Raw genomic sequence first — 5,288 nt, forward strand, 5'->3', positions numbered from 1 at the left:
TTAAATAATGGCTGAGTTTCAACAATCAGTTGTCAAAATTCCTGCAAATTTTGGGAATTCCCTGGTGGTCCAGTGATTAGAACTCCAAACTCTCTGCAGAGAGCCTGGGTTCAATCCCTGGTGGGGGAACTAAAATCCCACAGCTGTGTGGCACAGCCAAAAAAAAAAAAAATTCCTGGAAATTCGACAATGAGCCCTTGTGGGCCAATATGAACCAGCTCCAGCCCTGCACCGTTCACCATCCTGCCTTAATGAACAGGACCAGGATTTTATCTGCTTTATTGGCAGGTGGATTCTTAACCACTGAGCCACCAGGGAACCCCTGTGGCAGAAGTTTTAATGTATTTGATTATGAGACATTGCTACAGTTCCTGCTGGGAGCGTTTTACATTTGTTGGGTTTTCACTGTATTATACCTTTTCAAAATCTGAAACATTCTGAATCCTGAAACACAGCTGTTTTCAAAGAAGAGATTGTGGATTTGTATTTGCAGACAATTCTTAGCCTTGACATCTGCAAATATCAACATTTATCAGTACTTTAGTAATTGAATCTTTATCTCAGTTTTACCAAGAAGTCTTTGCCTCTCTCCAATATACTTTTCAAAATTCTGGTTATCTGCTTCTATAGCTGCTCAAGGTCACAGGCTTCTCATGTCTGTGCTACCTCTTTGTTCTAGTTCCAAGTCTAATTGTATTTTTTGCGGGGAAGAGTCACTTCTGTCGGGGTCTGCCTTATAAATAGAGTTTCCTTTTACACAGGTGCTGGATGTGTCCCTGTAATGCCATTGACCGATTCTCCTGGAGTAGCATCTCAGAGGTTTACCCTTTCATGTTCACTATGGTATCAGTTTCCCAAATAGGGATTCCATTAAAAATGTAAATATTGACCATTGTAAGGAAAGAGGATCTGGAATTCTGGCTTGAAAGAGAGTGTTAGTGCTTCAAATAAAACATTGCATCATTGGTGACTTTGTTTAGCATTGGAATTCATTAAAAACATGTTTCTAATTAAATAATTACCAAGCTGAGGCCATGCTGGTTAACTTTACCTACTCTATTTTGCATATTAGTTTAGTTGCTTTGATTATACACATTGCTCAGTTTTGGCGGGATATTATTACATTGTTTTCTGTAATTAAACTGTCATGAAATATTGATTAAAAATACCACGCAATGTTAGCTCTCTAAATTTTTCTCCGTTTTGAAATAATTTTAGAAAGGAAACTTTGGGGCTTCCCTGGTGGCGCAGTGGTTGAGAATCCACCTGCCGATGCAGGGAACGCGGGTTTGTGCCCCGGTCCAGGAAGATCCCACATACCTCAGAGCGGCTGGGCCCGTGAGCCATGGCCGCTGAGCCTTTGTGTCCGGAGCCTGTGCTCCGCAACGGGAGAGGCCACAACAGTGAGAGGCCTGTGTACCACAAAAAAAAAAAAAGAAGGAAAAAAAAAAAAGAAAGGAAACTTTGATGCAAATATTTGCCCAGTAAATATTATTGGCAGCCTATTATGTGATAGGCCCTCCCACTGGGAGTTGCAAAGGTGAATGAGTCGCAGTTCCTGTTTTTAAGATACTCATATGCTGATCAGAGGAAGAGATGTTAGAAACACATTACAATTCATACTAAAATTGGGCTTTGTTGTGTAAAATACAAAAACCTATAGGGCAGGGAAGGTGGTATCTGCATTTGACCATTGGGTTTGCCCCGTGTAGAGCTCAGTCGTGGAGTTTCATTCAGAATCAAAATCAGTGTCTCTTTTGCTTATATTCACATTTAACCTTTACAATTAGCAGACAATGTGCTAATTGAAAGATCACTCAGGATTCTAGTCCCAGCTCTGCCACTAACTTTCTGACTGATAGGGTCCCCATCAGAGTCACAGGCTTATTTAAAATGCATATCCAGGGCTTCCCTGGTGGCGCAGTGGTTGAGAATCCGCCTGCCGATGCAGGGGACGCGAGTTCGTGCCCCGGTCCGGGAAGATCCCACATGCCGCGGAGCGGCTGGGCCCGTGAGCCGTGGCCGCTGAGCCTGCGCGTCTGGAACCTGTGCTCCGCAACGGGAGCGGCCACAACAGTGAGAGGCCCGCGTACCACAAAAAAAAAAAAAAAAAAAGCATATCCAGTGACTATAGTAGATAACACTGTATCGTATAATTGAAATTTGCTATGAAAGTAGAACTTAAATATTTTCACCACACACACACACACACACACAGAGAGATAAATATGTGAGGTGATGGATGTTTAACTTCACGGGGGTATCATGTTATAGTACATACATATATCAAATTATATCATACAATTTAATTGCCAGTTATACTTCAATAAAGCTGAAAAAAAAAAAAAAAGCACATCCAGGCTTTTTTGCAGATGCCACCAGCCCGGAACCTCCCGCGCTGCCCAACCATAGTCAACCCTACCGTGTTCTTTGACATCGCCATCGACGGCGAGCCCTTGGGCCGCGTCTCCTTCGAGCTGTTTGCAGACAAAGTTCCAAAGACAGCAGAAAACTTTCGTGCTCTGAGCACTGGGGAGAAAGGCTTTGGTTATAAAGCTTCCTGCTTTCACAGAATAATTCCGGGATTTATGTGCCAGGGTGGTGACTTCACACGCCATAATGGCACTGGTGGCAAGTCCATCTATGGGGAGAAATTTGATGATGAGAATTTCCTCCTGAAGCATATGGGTCCTGGCATCTTGTCCATGGCAAATGCTGGCCCCAACATAAACGGTTCCCAGTATTTCATGTGCACTGCCAAGACTGAGTGGTCGGATGGCGAGCATGTGGTCTTTGGCAAAGTGAAAGAGGGCATGAATTTTGTGGAAGCCATGGAGCTCTTTGGGTCCAGGAATGGCAAGACCAGCAAGAAGATCACCATTGCTGACTGGGGACAAATCTAACAATAGATTTGACTTGTGTTCTATCTTAACCCCCAGAGAGCACCCCTTCATCCCCGTCTGCTCAAAATATCCTATAATCTTTGTGCTTTCATTGCACTTCTTTGGGTTCCATATTTTCCTTATCCCCCTCCAAGTTTAGCTGAATTGCAAAGTTAAGTTCATGGTTATGAAATAAAAACTAAACAACCAAAAAAAAAAAAAAAAAAAAAAGAAAAAGCACATCCGTAGGTCCTACCCAGATCTACTGAATTAGAACAACTCAGGGGCAGGGCCTGGAATCTGCATTTTAAACAGGCACCACAGATCAACTATACTGCTTTTAAAACATAAAAATTTTAAATAAAATGAACAGGCACCTCAGGAGATTATTACACAGGCTGAAGTTTGAGAAACACTGGACTGCAGGGCTGTGTAAAGTCTTTTCCAGATCCACAAATTCGAAGCAGTGGGGTTGCGATGCAGCAGCCATCCACGTCTTCCTGGAGCTACCACACCCTGCAGCTCCGCCCATATCTTCTTCTCTTCAGTTAACTCATCACAGAGAAGATTGAAGGAGAGAAGGGAAAGCAGCAGGCCCCACGGGAGCCTGAGCCACTGGCTGTGTTCGGACAGTTCGCTGTGCTTTTTGGATCTACTTGGGTCTGGTTACACAAACACCAGGGGCTGGCAAACCACAGCCCATGGGCCAAATCCAGCCTGACACCTGTTTTGTAGCTTGCATTCTCTGTGAACTAAGAATGGTTTTTACATTTTTAAATGGGAAAAAATCAAAATAAGAATAACATATCACACACATAAAATTGTATGAAATTCGAATTTCGATGGCAATAAATTAAGTCTTCTTGGAACACAGCCACAGCTCATTCATGTACATTTTGTTTATGGCCACTAAATTTGCTCTGAGTGTCATGTGCCGAGGCTGGCCTCAGTTAATGGGGGGATTCCATTTTCTTTGACAGTGACTGACCAGGGGTAGGTATGTCACCAAGGAGAAATAAGAGAAAGTCTTCTAGGGGGCTCCAGGGAAACGTCCTACTCTCTTATAAAGTGGTACAAAGAGCTTTCCTTAAATCTTTGAACAATGTCATCCGAGGGCATCATGCTTGGATTTTCTTCAGTTGCCATCTTGCATGGGGAAAAGTCCATGAACAGTGGAGATATTGAGCTGGAACTCTGACACAGCTGGTATATATATATATATATATTTTTTTTTTCTCTCTCTTTTTCCTCTCTTGCCAATAACATCAAGAATGCTCCAAAGTTATTGAACTTTTCTGATTAAGAACATTCTGGGTAAAATGATTTCTGACTTGTGGTCTAGAAGGAGAGAAAGTATGCTGTTGATATCTTGCATTGCAAGAAAGACAGAGCTGGGTTATGATAGGTGTTGACATTTCCTATGAGCCCCACTTACAAAATTGAGATTAAGTAACTCGCCCAAGTTCACATAGCTGGTCAGTATGGATTTGAACCCAGGAGCCAAGCTCCAGCATCTGTGGTGTTCACCTCTGCGCATCACTGCCCTCTCCTCGAGGTCCGGATGAGGCCGATGCTCTCTCTCACCTCCCACCTCCTTTTCAGGGTCGGTCTGATAATTAGGCATGGACAATCAGTGCATTCCATTCTCACGGCCAGAGTCACTGGTTCAGGTGGGATATGTGACACAAGGTAGGCCAGGGAGTCTCAACCCCAAGGCTTTTCTGGAACTATTAGAAAAGAGAATCTATGTCAGATGAAATAGCCAAACCAACAGGTTGTACACCTGAAGCTGCTGTTGGCCATCATTCCACCACAGAGAGAGAGCCAACACAGGACTATGCAATCAAAGGAAGGAGACAGACAGCTCCTGCTGACATATGTGAGTCTGCATCTAGCCAGGCCTGACACCCTTTTCTTTCTTTCCCTTCCTTCCTTCCTTTCTTCCTTCCTTTTTTTTTTTTTTTAAATTAATTAATTTATTTTTGGGTGTGTTGGGTCTTCGTTTCTGTGCGAGGGCTCTCTCTAGTTGTGGCAAGCGGGGGCCACTCTTCATCGCGGTGCGCGGGCCCTCTCACTATCGCAGCCTCTCGTTGCGGAGCACAGGCTCCAGACGCGCAGGCTCAGTAGTTGTGGCTCACGGGCCTGGTTGCTCCGTGGCATGTGGGATCTTCCCGGACCAGGGTGCGAGCCCGTGTCCCCTACATTGGCAGGCGGATTCTTAACCACTCTGCCACCAGGGAAGCCCCTTTCCTTCCTTCTTTCTTTCTTTCTTTCTTCCCTTTCTTTCTTTCTCTTTCTTTCTTTCTTTCTTCCCTTTCTTTCTTTCTTTCTTCCTTCCTTCATTCCTTTCTTTCTCCCTCCCTCCCTTTCTTCTCTCTTCCTTCCTTCCTTCCTCCTTTCCTTTCC

General features: G+C 44.1%; 1 pseudogene; it reads left to right on the forward strand.

Annotated features, from left to right (window-relative positions):
• Nucleotides 1–2,345: 2,345 nt before the first annotated feature.
• On the forward strand, nucleotides 2,346–2,948 carry LOC131742152 (peptidyl-prolyl cis-trans isomerase A pseudogene; annotated as a pseudogene).
• Nucleotides 2,949–5,288: the final 2,340 nt, after the last annotated feature.

This window comes from Kogia breviceps, chromosome 15 (assembly GCF_026419965.1).
Source record: "Kogia breviceps isolate mKogBre1 chromosome 15, mKogBre1 haplotype 1, whole genome shotgun sequence".
Classification (NCBI taxonomy): domain Eukaryota; kingdom Metazoa; phylum Chordata; class Mammalia; order Artiodactyla; family Physeteridae; genus Kogia; species Kogia breviceps.